The 17,651-nt window shown below is 40.0% G+C and overlaps 1 long non-coding RNA gene across 1 annotated transcript in view; it reads left to right on the top strand.

The window, feature by feature from the left end:
- LOC137154616 (uncharacterized) overlaps positions 1-4,869 on the top strand; it is a 65,099-nt gene extending 60,230 nt beyond the window's left edge. Inside the window, exon 3 of the long non-coding RNA XR_010920249.1 lies at positions 4,673-4,869. This is a non-coding gene — a long non-coding RNA (uncharacterized lncRNA). The remainder of the gene's footprint in view (positions 1-4,672) is intronic.
- Positions 4,870-17,651: the final 12,782 nt, after the last annotated feature.

The following is a 17,651-nucleotide window of genomic DNA, read 5'->3' as shown; positions in this document are numbered from 1 at the left end:
TAACGACAATATTCTGCTTTCAACAGTTATTGTGTGATGTTTAAGAGAGAAATGTGACACACATATATATACACACACAGGCCCATCCACACATACCCAAATTCCTGGAAAACTGAAATACTATGCATGAAGGAAGAGAAATTCTTTCCTAACTCTTGCTGTGAAAAGCTTATTCCCTGAGGTTTGATTAGGATATCATACCAAGCAAAATAATTCTTCAGAATCCACCTACACGCTATAATTCTGTGGCCTCCAGGGCTATTGAACTCAATAGGCTGGACTGAAGAATCATTACTGTGCAACTTTCACTTGAGATCCTTGGAAGAACCCCGGCTTATGCTGTAAATTTCACTGTGTTCTCTTTTTTTGCCTCATTCCTCAATTCTCCTTCCTAGTTTTTCTTGCTCTCTTGAAAAGTGTTAGATGAGTAAACATCATCACTTATCACTGAAATCCAGCCCGGGGCCTACCACATAGCCTCCCTTTTATTTACACATGAAATGTCTGTAGCGCATAGTGACTGTGCTAAAATCAAGGAGTTTTCTGAAATTAAATTCATTAATAAAACCAGAAACATTCCAAATGCACACAGCACAGCTTGAAGTGCTCAGCTGAGGAACTACTTAAAGACAGATGGCCAAGCAGGTATAGCATAAGCACACTTTGTGGGTAGACATAGTTAGGCCCAATCCTCAAATTCCCTACAATATTGTACTGGAAATTAAATTGTCACATATACTGAAATAAAACAGAGCTCTGGGGTGGCTTTTGGGCATAGCTCTTCGTTGGGGGTGATATGCCACCCAATGGGATCAGCCAGCAGGATTATGAGATAATGCCTTCCGGAGCTCACCGGCACTCAGGAGAATGCTTTGACTTCCCATACGCCTCGAGGGGGATCTCAACATGCACTCCCTCATGTGGCCATCAAGCTCCACTTGCTAATGCAGAGGAGCCGAGGCCTCCTGAGCATTGCCTCGTAGTGTGCGCCTTGTTATTCAAAGCTGAGAGGCTTTGAATAAAGGAACTTCACCTCCACCCGCCTCCACCAGTGATATTTCTATAGGTAGAACCAAAAACACTGAACTGCTGACATAACGTATAGCAGCAATTGGCCTGCCAGTAAGTGCTCTATTTAAAATGGTATTTTACATTGCAGTCCACGCATATGATAGGAAATACTTGTCCATTAGCATAGAGTAGCATCAAATTTATTTTTAGCCTCTCAGTTTGAAGAACATCAGGCTGTATTTTCAGGAAGTGGATGCAAATAGATGCGCGGCTTGTAGCTCTTAAAAGGTTTAATGGGATCTTATTGCATCAAATTTGTGAACTGCTATTTGCTACATACCAGGCTAGCTGCCCCTATTTTCCTGAGGCTACTTTTTGCACAGCATTCTCTAAATGAATGGAGAAAACACCATTTCTGCAGTGAGGACAGCACAAAAGCTGAGCTTTGAAAGCACAGATATGGAAGAGCTCCCAAGGCAATTCAAATGGCCATTATGAATAAAAAAACATCATTAGCTGGAGTTAAGACTGTAAATACTTATCGTTAAGTTAAACTTCTAACTTCAGAGTTTGAAAAACCCAAAAGTTAGGATGCCAAGAAACTGAAAACCCTTTAAAGAAACCCCACCTTTACAAGTATGACAATGAAGGTTTAGCGCACAACAGTCAGCATTCTACCCCTGAATTATTGCCTGTCTAGCACTCAAACTCATAGGACAACCTTGCACCTGCAGAGTTAAGGTAGCCCAAGCCTAAATATATCTCAAGCCTTTCATCAGTGCGATCCATATTCACAATGAGCCATACATTGATAATTTATTCATAGTGGATTAGACTGTAACCTACAGTCTGCCCTGAGCAAAGGGCCATGTGTAGCTACTCTGTTCCCGGGAGTGTGACTCAGAGGGTATGTCTACGTTGCAATAAAAGGCCTGCAGCTTGGCTGCGACTATCCCAGGTCAGCTGACTTGGGCTCTTGGGGCTCGGGCTGTGCAGTGTAGATGTTCAGCTCTGCTCTGCTCCCCACTTGTTCTGAGGGCAGAGTAAGTTATTTCACCTCTTTTCAAGGAGCAGTCCACTTCCCTTTATGTGCATGGCCAGCAAGGGGGTGAGTGGATCCAGGGCTTCTCCCACCTCTGCCTCTTCCCATCACCTCCTCACCTATTTGCTCACAGTGGGGAATGGCAAGCTGATTCACAATGTGGGAAGGGGAGCAAAAGGATTTTACACCCTCGTATTCCTCTGCACACTGAGTAATCCAAGGATGTGCCAGTGACAATCTAGTCCATTAGGTAATACCTTACTCCACAAGCATTCCCATTGACTTCAGTGGGCTTGCTCATGGTGTATCCCGTGTGAGTAAGGTTACCACAGTCCAGTCAGGGTAGCTACAGACCATTAAATATTTCCACCACCTTCAGCCATATGCTTGGGAGATGAAGGTAGCTTGTGTTGTGAATTTTGAAGATGTACAGTATGCAGGTGTACCATTTTCATGGAGGAAGGATAGAGATATGGGAGCAGGTTATATTTTGGAGGCTACCTTGCTCTATATACCCATACCCACAGATGTCTGAGGTCTTTTAAAGTTTAATCTTAACTTGGAATTGTTAAGCACACTGCAATATTTTTGAGAGAGTCAGGGAGGTAGAGTGATCTACTGGACAGGGAGTCGAAGAACTGGGTTTTATTCCTGGTTCTGCCATTAACCAGCTGTGTGATCCTGGGCAAGTCAATTCACCTATATGTGTGTCTGTTTCCCTTCCTAACCCACATCTGTCCCGTCTACTTAGATTGTAAGGTTTTCCAGATGGGGATTGTCTCCTACTGTGTGTTTATACAGGGCCTCACACAACAGAGCCCCAGTCTTGCTTGCTGCCCCTAGCGACCACAGCAATACAAATAATTAACAAAATTGGACTGTCATTAAGGTTTTTCTCCCTCAAGCCATTGATACATATTTACAACCTTAACTCATTTTCCTGTGAAATTACTAAGGTGTTTTTTAATAAATGTGACAGTGTTGCACATATTTTAATAGATGGAATTCATTTATCTCTACTTTTCTGAAGTGCTAATATGGTATAAAGTCCTCATTAGATTTTATCCATGCTTTATAAGCCCTACTGACAGCTGTTCTTCAGGTTTCCTGGAGCCCTCTAACTCTGTGAGGCTTTAATAAGTCTACACAACTGTAGGCTTGAAGGCTTAGAAAACTCATAGACTCGCATCAAGTATCTCCAAAAGTAACTCCGCTGATGTTCTCAGAATAGGGAATTCCCTTACTCCTCATAGAGGGCAACACAATAAATTAAATGTGGAATTTTTAGGCCATGGTGCTTTTGAATTGAGATAGCAAAGATAATTAATTAGAAAATATCTCCCCCCCCTCCCAACAAAAAAAAAAGTACATCTCTCATATCTGCCTGAGTCTGAGACCTCGGCTCAGCAAGCAAGAAGTGTGAATATGTTCTCAGGATATTTTCATTGGGAGCAAAATGTTGTAGGCTGTCTAGAACTCTCCTGAGATGAGAAATGTTCCCTTGCAGATACAGACGATGCAAATAATTTGCACATATTTTTGAACCCAAACTTTTGGATGCTTATCCAAACCCAAATGCCAAAACTTTTGAGGTTCACCTGTCCTTTGGCACAAAATATAACTGCAGTTAATCCAGCATTTGAAAACATGCAGGGGCTTGAGTGTTGACGTAAAACTGAGGGGGAAGCTTATGTAAAGGACAGCATAAAATTGGAACAGTAAGATGCACAGTCTTGAGAGTGTTTTTGGTTGGTTGGTTGGTAGGTTTGGATTTTTTATTTGATATTTTCACAAAGCATGTGAAAACAGAAACCCTATTGTTTCTGCACCATCTGTGAATAAACACTCTTTCTCCTTGTATCTGCCAATGAATGTATTAAATACAGGAGTATTTATCCCTCGTATTCAGCCTTGTACTAATTCAGACTAGTTGTGAGTGAAATCTGTTTTGCAATCCCCTGGAAATGTAGACAGGGACACATGCCAGGCAAAGGACTGGAGCTGATGTAACTGATTCAAATAGCACTATTCTTTGATTTGTGTTGTTGAGCTGCTCCGGTGGCTTTGTCTTAACCCTTCTGAATATATTGCTTCCAATAGTGAGATCTGTTGGCGTATCTTGTGTCTGGTATTGCCTAGTGGGATAAAACATACTCTAGTGAAGCCAAGTTCTGCAAAGAATAATTATTTTATATGCTGTATTCAGATGATACTGCACCATGTGTTCTTTTTCTTTTTCTATTGTGAGTTGTGTTTTCAAGTGCTGAGTCATAGCTTGGTACTTTAAGGTCCTTTGGTTCTCCAAGAGTCTTATCACCTTCCTGGAATCTTTTAGGACAGATAGATTAGCTCAAATCAAAAGGACACAGCACACGGCTCTCACATCTTATAGGTTAATAATGTCTGCACTCATTTTATTGTAAGTTTTTAAGAGTTATGAAAATAGAACGGACAATTAGCAAATATAGTGGTTGCCACTGAATGGTCACCATTTACCAACCATTGCCTCATGGTGGTATCTAATTATTTTGGATTTGAAGGTAATCGGGGAATAGTACAGTATCTCAGATTCCATTGTGTAGCTGTTTCTAGTAAATGCTTTTTTTTTTTTTTTAACAGGAGACCACTGTGATGTTTCTTTCAGAATAATTCCCATATCTGTCTTTGGAATAGAGAAAGGAGAAGAAAAATACAGTGTGATTTAGCGGGGGGAAATGGAAATGAGCAATGCCTGAGGTTCAGTCCCAACTTTGCCACTAACTCTTTCCATGCCAGGGTCCCAAAGACAGATTTATGAAAAAGGCCTACTTCCAAATAAACTGAAAAGGTCAAATGGTGGATCTAGTATGAGATATTAGATATAAGGATGGGTTCCATTTGTTTAAAAAACTAACCTTACATTTGTACATCTTTTCTTTTATTTTTTTCTTCTCTCCAGTCTTTTATTTCTTCAATCTTCATATAATTTTTTAATTCTTTTGCCATTGTACTCCCATCTGTTTTACTCCAATATCTATCCAGCCCTTTTATGCTGTACACACACACATGCATACATTTGGTGTGGAGGGGGTCTCAGAGATGTGTAGACAGAGAGAACCTTTTTTCTTTGCCTTCTGCATATTGACAGCAAAATGTTTTTTAAAATGTTGATGCTGCAACCAGTCAGATTCAATAGACATTTCCTGCCACCGTCTCCCTGGTTATCTTCCATCACATTGGCTGCTCAGTCTTCCAAGGATTGGGTTGATCTATGAGGATGAAATTGGCAAAGAAGATTCCTTGGGATAACCTCATTGATGGTGGAGGACAAGAATATCAAAAGCTCAGTTGAATGGTCTCCTGGGGGAACAACATTTTCCCTTAGAGTCCTCTGAAAAGCCTATGGTTTCATTAACTGCCACGGGTGGACCATCAAAACAAGTCCTTCATCTAGAAGAGTTTTGCCTCATCCTCAAAGATCAGGAGAAAATGGCTGGTCAATTAAATATTTAATCGCCAAATGTCTAGCCTCCAGTCCCAACCCAAACAAAAAATGTGTGGCCAGCTATATGATTCCATCCTACCACTACCTGGGATAGTCACATAGTGATCATGATGGCTTAAAGATCCTGAGCTAACTTGGAAGACTCATATTCTATGTGACAATTAAAATCAAAGAGCACAATCAACCACAGCAATTCTAATGTCACAGCAGTGAGGAACTCAGTCAGCTTGCACAAGGATTTTTCAATACAGCATGGCAATCAGTACACTAAACTAGAAACATTTTAACCCCTTTTAACTAGCCCCATTTTAACCCTTGGGACTCACATATAACATGGACATACTCTATCGGATCTTACCTTGGTGCAGCAGATCTCCTGTACTTTCAGTTAGCCTTACCACTTTTTCATCAATCCTCCTTCAGCTCATAAGACACCAAATACACCTCTAGAGACCGCTCCACAAATTCTACTTTTGCTTAGACGTTTTGAAATTCACTCTGAAAAGAAAAACTGAATATGTCCCCCTTGAACATTTTCCTCTGCTGAGCTGTTGTAATGTAAGGATAGCCCTACTACTAGAAATTTAATCAGTAAGTTGAAAGTCACAATTCCATTGTTTAGGACTGGCAAATACCTAACAAGAATTATTTGACTGGTAACCCTTTTGACCAACTTGAATAGACTATTTTTCTGCTGTGGAATTAGTTTACTTTAGCAGTAGTAAAACAATACTGTTATTTCCATTGTGAAAGCAATCCCAGCACTGGTGTTTTATGTAAGTACACAGTCACGCATTACATACAGTATCTACTATATAGAGATCTGTTATCTCTATATGTACACACAGTAGAGTGGTCCCACCCATAGTCTGACAGCCTCTGTGGAGGATAAAAGTCTCAAGGAAGGAGAACATCAAAGTGGAGTGAAGGGAAACAATCCTCTCGTGGGGACCTCCCTCCAGATGATGTCATAGAATCATCTCACACTGAGGATATCTGTTTGGGGGAGGGAACCCCAGTCGCTAGGAAGAGAGAGATAATAGCAATGGGGGATTTGATCATTAGAAATATAGACATCTGGATTTATGATGACCAGGAGAACCGCATTGTGGATTGCCAGCTGGGTGCGAAAGTTGCAACTTTCTTGAGACATCTAGACAGATGTATGCGTAGTGCTGGGGAGGAGCCAGTGGTCATGGTACACGTAGGTACCAATGACATAGGGGAAGGTAGGAGAGAGCTCCTGGAGGCCAAATTTAGGCTGCTACATAAGAGATTGAAATGCAGGACCTCCATGGTAGCATTCTTTGAAATTCTTCCAGTTCCACACATAGGGACAATTAGATAGGCGGAACTGCATGATATCAATACATGGATAACATGATGGTATAGGGAAGACGGGTTAAGATTTATAGGAACTGGGAATTCTTTTGGAAAAGGAGGAGCCAATGCAGGAAGGATGGTCTCCACGTAAACCAAAGCAGAATCAGATTGCTGGTATGTGAAATTTAAAACGTTGTAGAGAAACTTTTAAACTAAGGGCTGACAGGTGCAGAGGAGCACATGGCTTGGACAGAAATATCCCTTAGGGGAGAATCTATTAATGGGGATTCTCTATATCCTAAGAAGGAAGAGATGATGGATGATGATTAAGTACAGGTAGGAACTGACGAGAAACAGTCAAATGAAAAAAAGTCCTATTCAATTATGTCACATAATGGCAGACAGCTAAAAAGCGACACATTTTATAAGGGCTCCTATTCAGAAACTAGAAGTCTAAATACTAAGACTGGTGAACTTGAAAGCCTGGTATTACATGAGGATATTGATATAATAGTCATCACAGAAACTTGGTGGAATGAAGATAATTAGTGGCACATGGTAATACCAGGGTAGAAACTGCATAGGAATGACTGCGTAGGTCGTGATGCTGGAGGAATAGCACTATATGTGAAAAGAGAACATAGAGTCAAGTATAGTAAAAATCTTAAATGAATCAAACTGTACCACAGGATCTCTATGGATAGAAATTCCATGCTTGGAGAGTAAAAATAGAACAGTCAGGATAGAGTACTGACCACCTGACCAGGATGGTGATGGTGATTGAGAAATGCTCTGGGAGATTAGAGAGGCTACAACAACAGGAAATTCAGTAATAATGCGGGATTTCAGCTATCCCCATATTGACTGGGTACGAGTCACCTCAGGATGTGATGCAGAAATAAAGATTCTAGACAACATTAATGACTGCTTCTTCAATGCAGTACTGAAACCCACAAGGGGAAAGGAAATTCTTGATTTAGTCCTAAGTGGAGCACAGGATTTTGACCAAGAGGTGAATATAACTGAACTGCTCAGTAATAGTGACCATAATGTAATTAAATTTAGCATCCTTGTGTAGGGGAAAACACCAAAGAAGCCCACCACAGTAGCATTTAACTTTAGAAAAGGGAACTACAGAAAAATGAGGAAGCTAGTTAAATGGAAATGAAAAGCTATAGTCCCAAAAGTGAAATGCCTGCAAGCTGTATGGAAAAACACCATAATACAGGCTCATACTAAATGTATATGCCAAATTAAAAACCATAGAAAGAGGATCAAAAAAGTGCCACCATGATTAAACAACAAGGTAAAAAGTGATTAGAGGCAAAAAAGCATCCTTTAAAAATTGGAAGTTATATCCTACTGAGGAAAACAGAAAGGAGCAATAAACTCTGGCAAGTCAAGTGTAAAATTGGGCAGGCCAAAAAAGAATTTGAAGAGCAATTAGCCAAAGACTTAAAAAATAACAGCAAAAAAAAATTAAGTACATTAGAAGCAAGATGCCCGCTAACCCACTGGATGATCGAGGTGCTAAAAGAGTACTCAGTGAAAAAGCCATTGCGGAGAAATTAAATTAATTCTTTGATTCAGTCTGTACTGCAGAAGATGTGAGGGAGATTCCCACACCTGACCCATTCTTTTTAGGTGACAAATCTGAGGAACTGTCCCAGATTGAGGTGTCAGTAGAGGAGGTTTTGGAACAATTTGATAAATTAAATAGTAATAATTCACCCAAGAGTTCTGAAGGAACTCAAATATGAAATTGCAGAACTACCAACTATATAACCTATCATTTGAATCAGCTTCTTTGCCAGATGACTGGAGAATAGCTAACATGACATCAGTTTTTAAAAAAGGCTCCATAGATGATCCAGGCATTAGAGACAGGTAAGCCTAACTTCAGTACCAGGTAAATTGGTTAAAACTAAAGAACAGAATTATCAGACACATAGATGAATATGCTTTGTTGGGGAAGAGTCAACACAGCTTTTGTAAAAGGAACTCATGCCTCACCAATCTATTAAAATTCTTTGAGGGGGAATCAAAAAACATGTGGACAAGGCTGATCCAGTAGATATAGTGTACTTTGCCCTTCAGAAAGCCTTTGATAAGGTCCCTTGCTAAAGGCTCTTAACTAAAGTAAGCAGTCATGGGATAAGAGAGAATGTCCTCTCATGGATCAGTAACTGGTTAAAAGACAGAAAACAAAGTGTGGAAATAAATGGTCAGTTTTCAGAATGGAAAGAGGTAAATAGGGGTGCCTCTTAGTGGTTTGTACTGGGACCAGTGTTGTTCAGCATATTCATAAATGATTTGGAACAAGCGGTAAACAGTGAGGGGGTTACAATTTGCTGATGATACAAAATTACTCAAGATAGTTTAGTCCAAAGCAAACTCTGAAGAGTTACAAAGGGATCTCACAAAACTGGGCAACAAAATGACAGATGAAATTCAATATTGATCAATGCAAAGTAATTCACATTGGAAACATAATCCTAATTATACATACAAAATGATGGGGTCTAAATTAGCTGTTACCACTCAAGAAAAAGATCTTGAAGTTATTGTGCACAGTTCTCTGAAAACATCTGCTCAATGTGCAGCAGCCATCAAAAAAGATAACAGAACATTAGGTGCCATTAGGAAAGGGATAGATAATAAGACAGAAAAGATCATAATGTCTCTATATAAATCCATGGACTGCCTTCACCTTCAATACTGAGTTCAGTTCTCATCACCCCATCTCAAAAGAGATGTATTAGAATTGAAAAGGTACAGAGAAAGGCAACAAAAACTGATTTGGGGTATGGAACAGTTTCTGTGTGAGGAGAGATTTAAAAGACTGGGACTTTTCAGCTTAGAAAAGAGATGACTAAAGGGGGATATGATAGAGGTCTATAAAATCTTGACTGGTGTGGAGATAGTGAATAAGGATGTGTAATTTGCTCCTTCACGTAACCCAAACACCAGGGATCACCCAATGAAATTAAGAGGCAGCAAGTTTAAAACAAACAAAAGGAAGTACTTCTTCATATAATGCTCATTCAACCTGTGGAACTCATTGCTAGGGGATGTTGGGAAGGCCAACACTATAACAGGGTTCAAAAAAGTACTAGATAAGTTAATGGTGGATAGGTCCATCAATGGCTATTAGCCAAGATGGTCAGGAATGCAATTGCATGCTCTGAGTGTCACTAGCCTCTCTTTGCCAGAAGCAGGGAGTAAATGACAGGGGATGGATCACTTGATGATTGCCTTTTCTGTTCATTCCCTCTGAAGCATCAGGCATTGGCTACTATCAGAAGAGAGGATACTGGGCTAGATGGACCATTGTTCTGACCCAGTATGGATGTTCTTATGTTCACTGATGGATTGCTTTCACAGTGGAAATAACAGTATTTTTAATGTATACAATTAGATATTGTATACATATTTTCTTATTTTTTCACACAGAAATTCTCCACTAAACTTAGTGGAAGCTATGAAAATGAACAAACCCTGTATGAATTACCAAGTAGAAAGCCAGATCACATTTGCCATATTACAAAGCATGAGAATTTTAATATTTTATTAGTACTAGTAGTCTTACATTTTATGATTTTATGTAGTACCTTTCATGCTAAAGGATTCCAAAGCCTTTTTCCAAACACACAAATAACTTTAATCACCACTGAAATGTAGTCCTGTCTGTTGTGGAACACAGGAGTCATTTACCAGCAAAGAGTGACTCTAATTGAAACTGCTTCTCAGAAATCAGGCCTGCCGCAGAGCTGATCTCCAGGCAGCCTCATTAGTACAGCTGGCCTGTAGCAGGCTGGCTGATTAGCCATACCACCTGGTTGTCTGGAGGGGCCAGCAGGCCAGCTCTTAAACCAGAAGCAGCAGGAGTTCACAATCTGCTCAGTGCTCAAGCCCACCACTTTGCCAGCTCCTGCTTTGCACCCTGTCTTTCTTCTGTCCTACTGCTGCCTTGAACCCCTTCTTGCCTGCTACCCTGCTCGCTCCAGTTCCTGCCCTCCGGCTTAATCCAGGACTCTGGCTTCTGACTGATGACCCCATCTTGACCGTCAGCTCTGGTATCCAGTTTCTGCCCTCCGGTTTGACCCTTGGCTTTGTCTCCAGACAGCTGACTCCAGCTCTGATTCTAGTCCTTGGTTCCAAATGCCTGTGCTGACCACTAGGCTGACACCTGCTCTGACCACTGGAATAAACTGCCTTTATCTGGTCGTCTGAAACCACTGGGGAAATTTAGGTAGGAGGAATGTAGTTGCATGAACTGGAATTTGACCAGGACTGGAGCTAACATTCTGACTCTTTCTAAAAGTATTTTTGGATCTTTAATGACCATTAACAGTGACGGCTTTTCTTTTATGTCTAAATTCTAACAAACTGACTAAGCATCACAAATCATGCACTTTGGAAATTGGTCCCAGTTCAAGACTTAAGCACATTCTATAATTTTAAGCAATGGCTTAAATCCAATTGTCTTAAATAGAAATTAAACATGCTTAATTGCTGTGCTGAATTGGCATTATTAATATCACTGACATTATTTATTTGTAAAGTGCTCTCATTGTGTAAGACACAAAAATATAGTTCCTGTCCCAAGGTGGGTTTACCTGACTTGTCTTTATGTACTTTAGTCACTTTATTAATACACTCAAATGTAGTATCTTTACTAAATTGACTCCGATCCATTTGCGTAGTTTCAAAGGAATTTACAAATTCAGATTCTATTTCTTCTGCAGCATGAAATGAATCTTGATGCTTATTGTCAATCTTATTTTAGTCTGGAAAATAAAATAAATGATCCCACCGCAATTCTAACTTCCCTTTTTTTCAAATGCAGTGACCTGTCAGAAATGCATCTCCTTCCCCTTGCCATAACTCCAAATGAAACATTTAAATTGGTGATCTCACAGGGAATACTTGATCCAAATAAAGCACCAAACTGCTGTGTTGTTCACGCTATGGTGTTCCTGCTGATAGTTATTTTTCTTTGTTTAATTTGAATGCAGACACAGATGCAGTGACAGAGCCTCATTGCTCCTAACTGAGGGAAAGCACTATTTTTCTTAACTGAGTTTAAAAAGATTTATCGTGTTAAACACCAATAAGAAGATATGCCACATTTGCAAAAAATAATCTGATAATTCATAACAGCATATAATTACTCTCTCAGTGGAAATCAATAGCATTTATTAAAACAAATTTGCTTACAACATATGTTGCTGATACTGTCCCTTCCTGTCAGAAAGTGGTCATTGAAACACTAGGGTGGGGGAAAGGGAACTTTTTATTCTAAAATATTCTGCCCTCTCTATGAAGCTTTTTGCACTGTACAATTGGCAAGGTGAATTATGAGAGTTTTGTGTTCCTCAGAGAATCAGGCAAGGGCCATTACTGGAGGCAGATTACCAAATCCAATGGACTACTTTGGTAGTCTAATCTGATATGGTCTGGTAAATCCTATGATTCTATAAGGAGCTTCCTGATAATAAGGTAATTGTATTTAATCTCTCATTTGTATTCATATTCACTAATGAGTCTTGTTTATAACAGCACTTCTGAGGACTCTCCAAAATGTCTGTTTTCCTAAGAACAATGTGGGGGGTGTAGCACAGTTGAAGTCTATCCTAAGCAAAATTAATAGCATCAAATTATACTAAACCATCTTTCCTAAAATGGGTTGATGGTAACACATCAGTCAATGGGGTTTAACATTTTGTAGATTTCTTGTGCTTCACTCTCCACACTGGCTTTGCATTGCAACTGTGGTAAGAAGTAAGTGCCTATTTAAAAGACTAAGTTTGTATCTATGCTTAGCGTCCCTCTTTCATCCTCTTCTGGGCCCTTGACTGAATCCCACTGCCCTCTTGAAAACAATCCCACTATGGCAATTTGAAAGTCAGATGCAAAATGTAACTTCTTATCTCCAAGGCCACCTGATCAGTTTCAATGTTTTCTTTAGCTGTGCTCACCATAGAACAAACCTAATGTGCCTTTTGTGTGTGGAGAAGGGCCAATACTGCATATATGATGTACAAGCGGAAGATGGAGAGTCCACACAGAGGCACAGTGCACCCTTGGGCAAGCCATGGGATAAATCTCTTCAGTGAGATGCCAGTTCATTGTGCGCCGCGGATTGTGGGCATTCCAGGAGCATGCTATAACCTGGATTAACATAGCCACAAATGTACAGGTGCAGTAAGTCATGTGTGGTGTTCCCCCTGTAGCCAGCACTAGTGTCCAACAGTCTGCTTACAAACCTGGCTTGCACTTTGAAGATGGAGATTCTGTTCCCTGAGTCCCTTCTTGTTTCTGGGAGCAAAAACTCTTTTGATTCATGATTTAGTCATGTGCGCAGGGCTGAGCTGTTTGAAAGAGGATTATGGTGGGGTGTGTGTGCGTGTGTGTGTGTTAGTTATATAGTCCTACTCTGTGAAGTATGATGTGGAATAAAAATAAAGTGTTTATAACTCTCTCTCTAGGATGGGTACATTGCTCATTAGTGACGAGACGACATACTTTATAGAAAGTAGCAGTTGCCTGCTTTATACCTATATATTATGATCTGGTCACATAAGTGCACCGGGATTAATGGGTACAGTTTATTGGCTATGTTTAGATGAGTTTACATATTCATCTGTTGATTGGTTATGATGAAATTTGGGTTTCTTTTCCCTTTTATTCCCTATTTGAGATCTTTCCCTTTAAGTGATTGGGAGACAACCACTGGATAGAGGGTGAAGTGACCAGTGACATCTTAGTGGACATATCCAGATTGTTGCAGAATCAAGGGCAGCTAGTGAGAGCAATGCCACAAAAATAAGAATGATTTAATATATACTTTGAAAAAACATAAACACGTTGTTCCATTTTCTGGTTTTCCTCCTTTAGTACTGAAGTCCTTTGGCTTGACCACTGGTGCCTGGAATTTGTTTGTCTCACTGTTCTGCCCAGTAGTAAATAAAACAAGGTTCCTCACAAACTGCCTTTCTCTCACATATGTTGTTGACTCTTTGTAGCAGAGCTCTGATGGGTTTTAAAGCTGCCCTCTCACCTGGCCATAGAAGCCAGAGAAAAGAGCAGTAGCATTAATATTCTGAAGGGTTAATCAACTCCTCTTGATGAATTGGCAAAGTAACTTTCATTTTCTCTCTCTCTCATGTTAATAACAAACTTGGCATAATCACATAATAAAAATTTAAAATTGGTATGTGGAATGCAATTTTAAACTTAATTGATCAAAAGACAGGTTTATGAAGCTCCTGTTTTTAAAGCTGTTAACATGTTTAAATATTATTGCTTTTCTGCACATGCTTAATTACCATGCTCAGCAGTAAACAATGCAATATTGTTGCCATCATAATTAAAATGCTTTCAGCCCAAAGAATGACCACGCTTTCTAATGATAATTCTAATTTGTGATCGTTTGATTTCCCATAACGAGAGAAAACAATAGCACCATTTTCATCATGAGCTTTTTGAGAGCAAACCTTTTTAGGAATTAGAGTCAGAGGCTTGGGTGAGTTTATGAAAATCTAATGTGGTTGGGAGCTAATCTAATACCTAATTATGTGACAAGCAATTCTGTAGTAAAGGTATAATACATCCCCTGCAGCCTCAGAGATGGGACGTCTGGTTAAGCAGGGGAAATAGGGCTCTGAGCATCTTTAAGGGTCTCTCCCCTCCACATGGGAGCTTAGCTTCCTTGTGGGCTTGGAAGGGAGGAGGGTAGGGTGAGGAGATGGCAAGTGTGAAAAATCAGGACAGGGGGTGGGAGGTAATAGGCACGTCTCTATAAGAAAAAGCCCCAAATATCGGGACTGTTTCTTTAAAATCGGGACCTCTGGTCACTCTAGAGGAGGGTAGCCGAGAAGGTGAGGGCATCCTAGCAGATTGGCTGGTTTGAGGAGCACAGCAGAAGCCTACTGGTTCCTGCACACCCAAGGGAAAGGCACATAAGCCTTTTCCCTCTGGTCACAGAGCCATTACACACCCAGAACAGCTCCCAGCCTTGGGATTAGAGTAGAACTAGGTGTTTGTGCCATGCTATGGGCATCGTGTTAGTTGCCTTTTGAGGACTGGGAAGGTTAGGAGGTAAAGTTCAAACTGTCATAATTTGGCAGGTATCCAGCATGGTTATTTGGGGGGGGGGGGTCATGTTCCCCAATAAACTGGAAGTGGAATTAGGGGAAGGCATCTGTAAAGAAGCTGGGGGGTGGGGTTGGGGTTCCTAACAACTGGTACAGCAAGGAGATAACCTCTTTTTCCCCAGCCCCTTAACCATCCCATGAGGGGAGGGTGATGAAGTCTCAGCGATCGGCTGAGACTGGATTTGGAGGCTGACAGCAGCCCTCCACCAGGTGGAACAGATTATGGAAGGAAGTGTGACCTGCCCTGGCTGAGCTAGTGTTGGATAACTCCCAGATTAATTCAATTAAGAAAATTATGGCCTCGTTAAACCACATTCCTTGTGTCTTGTCTTGTCTTCATGTGTGTGGGGGACAATATATTGCACAATAATACTTAACACTGTTCAGATTTGTTTGCATGATGGAAAGAAATGAAAGGGGAAATCAACAGATTTACCAAAGGAGTGGGGAAATTCCTTTACTCTGATGCAATACTAACATATGGGACATTGTCAGTCTCTTTCTGTGCAGTTCATAAATTAAAGTATTTTAAGACATGCATGCTTTAGCTGTTTCGTTAGTAACCGTATGCTAGCATATTATTTATCGTGAAGCACTTTACAAACATCAGTGCAATTTATTTCCTCAACTTGGTTAATAGCTTGTTTCATTACTACTTTTTTTCTATTTATAAATTGATTGCAGATTGCTTGAAAATTAGAAGTTCTTTGTGGAATAATTTTTTGAAGGATAAATTTTCTTTTTCTAATTTGAGTCATTTATTGTGAATCTTCTAAATTCATCCCTGACCGGATGGCTGAACTCTTGGAATCAGGTTTAGAGAAAAATAATCAGATTTGAAGATAAAAATTCACTTTCCATGAACATGCAGTAATTCTGCTAATTCTTACATTGCTGATATCAAATAGCATTCAGAGAATGTGAGTATTCAGAAAGCTAGTCCAGGGACAAAGGCTGAACACAGCTGACATTATTTGCATGAATATTTGTATACATTTTCTGAGGTACAGTAGGGCTGACAATAAGCATTCCAAAACCAGAACATCAAAAATCGTGAGGTTTTTATTAAAAAAAAATATATATATATATATGGGGTTCTCTTTATTTGTCTTCTAGTTTTTGAGTCTTTACAGATCACATTTTCAATCTTTTCTCTGCAACTATAAGGGCTAGAAATGTACTTTCTTTTATTAATGAAAGCTGACATTGTTCTATAATCACAGCAGGGGCTGGGTTTTTAAATATTGTGCAATTTGGCAACACTGGATGTATTTGCTTAGCTCTGCTTAAACTGATACACTGAAAAATCAAGATATATAATATGTTTATCTATCTAATCCAAAAGTTCCAAAACCGTGCCCATGGACATGGGCGGTTGACCAAAGGCTGCCTGGTCACATGGTACTAGCTCTCCAGCTTTTTTCCACCTACTAAGTTGCATTAAAAAAGCTTAAAAAGCTCACTAATGCTTCCTAATTGAACTTTTTCATGCAGACAATTGCTTTTGTTGCCACAGCGAGGTTACATGATCAGGAATGGTAGGAAAGGTGGTTGGCACAATCACAAATGATATGGTCTACACAATTGTGAATAGGAAGGTGTCCATGAGCTTTGGTTTCTGTTAAGAGGGACTCTACAATGTGGAAAAATTTGAGGTGCCCTGATCTAATCTCTCTAAAATGAGAGGACAGGTAATTTCGCTTCGCTCTGGGAAGAACTTCTGCAGGAGTTTAACTGGAGAGCACTGCCTGACCATTTAGACAGAAACTGAAGAAAAATACTGTATCCGGTTGAAACTGTAGGGAGAAATAAGAGAGGTAGTGTCCTAAAATGAGGCATTTCACCAGGACATATGAGTTAAAACCCCCTCTCTTAAAAAATACGGTGGGAGCTTTGGGCTCATTAGATAGCACTTAAGCATGTGCTCTAGACCATCTTTTTTCAGGATGACATGTAAGCATGTGCTTAATTAACCTAAGCACGTACTGAGTCCACCTAACTCCATTGGGACTTAAGTGGTGTTCCAATTACAGATTTTTTTTCTGAATCAAGCATTGAGTCCTACAGTGAGCCAAAGCCTTGGTTTTACATCTCACCCAAAAGACAGCATCCACAGCAGCACAGTAAACTTGTGGCATCATGCTGAAGCATTAGTTCATCATAAACTGAGAGGGCATAATGCCACATAATGAATCATCAACCCCACTTCCCACAGCACCAAGTGTTTCTGTGGGGTACCCTGCTCAAGTCTTGAGCCAACCTCCCATGGCTTAGTAGCTTCTGGGCTGGGATAAGATCACAGCACCAGATAATATGGCCACAGAACTGTTTGATTCTGCTAGTGCAACACTGGTTTAGAGACATAAGAGTGCCAGTAATTTATGTATGCAATTGTAAGTCCTTTCCATGAGGAACTATGGGAATGGTTTGTTTTAACAACTTTAGCTTATTCTAGAACATATTGAAAATAGCATGGCTTTTATAGCATAAATTTAATTTTCAGCTGAGTTTTACAGTCAACTGAGTTGGAATAAATATATATTATTTAGACTTGCAAAGTAATAGCTACTCAGTACATTCAGTAATCCAGTACATTTAGTTTTATGGGCAAATTCTTTACCCTGCACCAAGC

This window comes from Emydura macquarii, unplaced genomic scaffold, assembly GCF_026122565.2.
Source record: "Emydura macquarii macquarii isolate MOO-44397 ecotype Brisbane River unplaced genomic scaffold, CSIRO-AGI_Emac_v2 contig_1263, whole genome shotgun sequence".
Taxonomy (NCBI): domain Eukaryota; kingdom Metazoa; phylum Chordata; order Testudines; family Chelidae; genus Emydura; species Emydura macquarii.
This window is presented reverse-complemented; position numbering and strand designations above follow the sequence as displayed.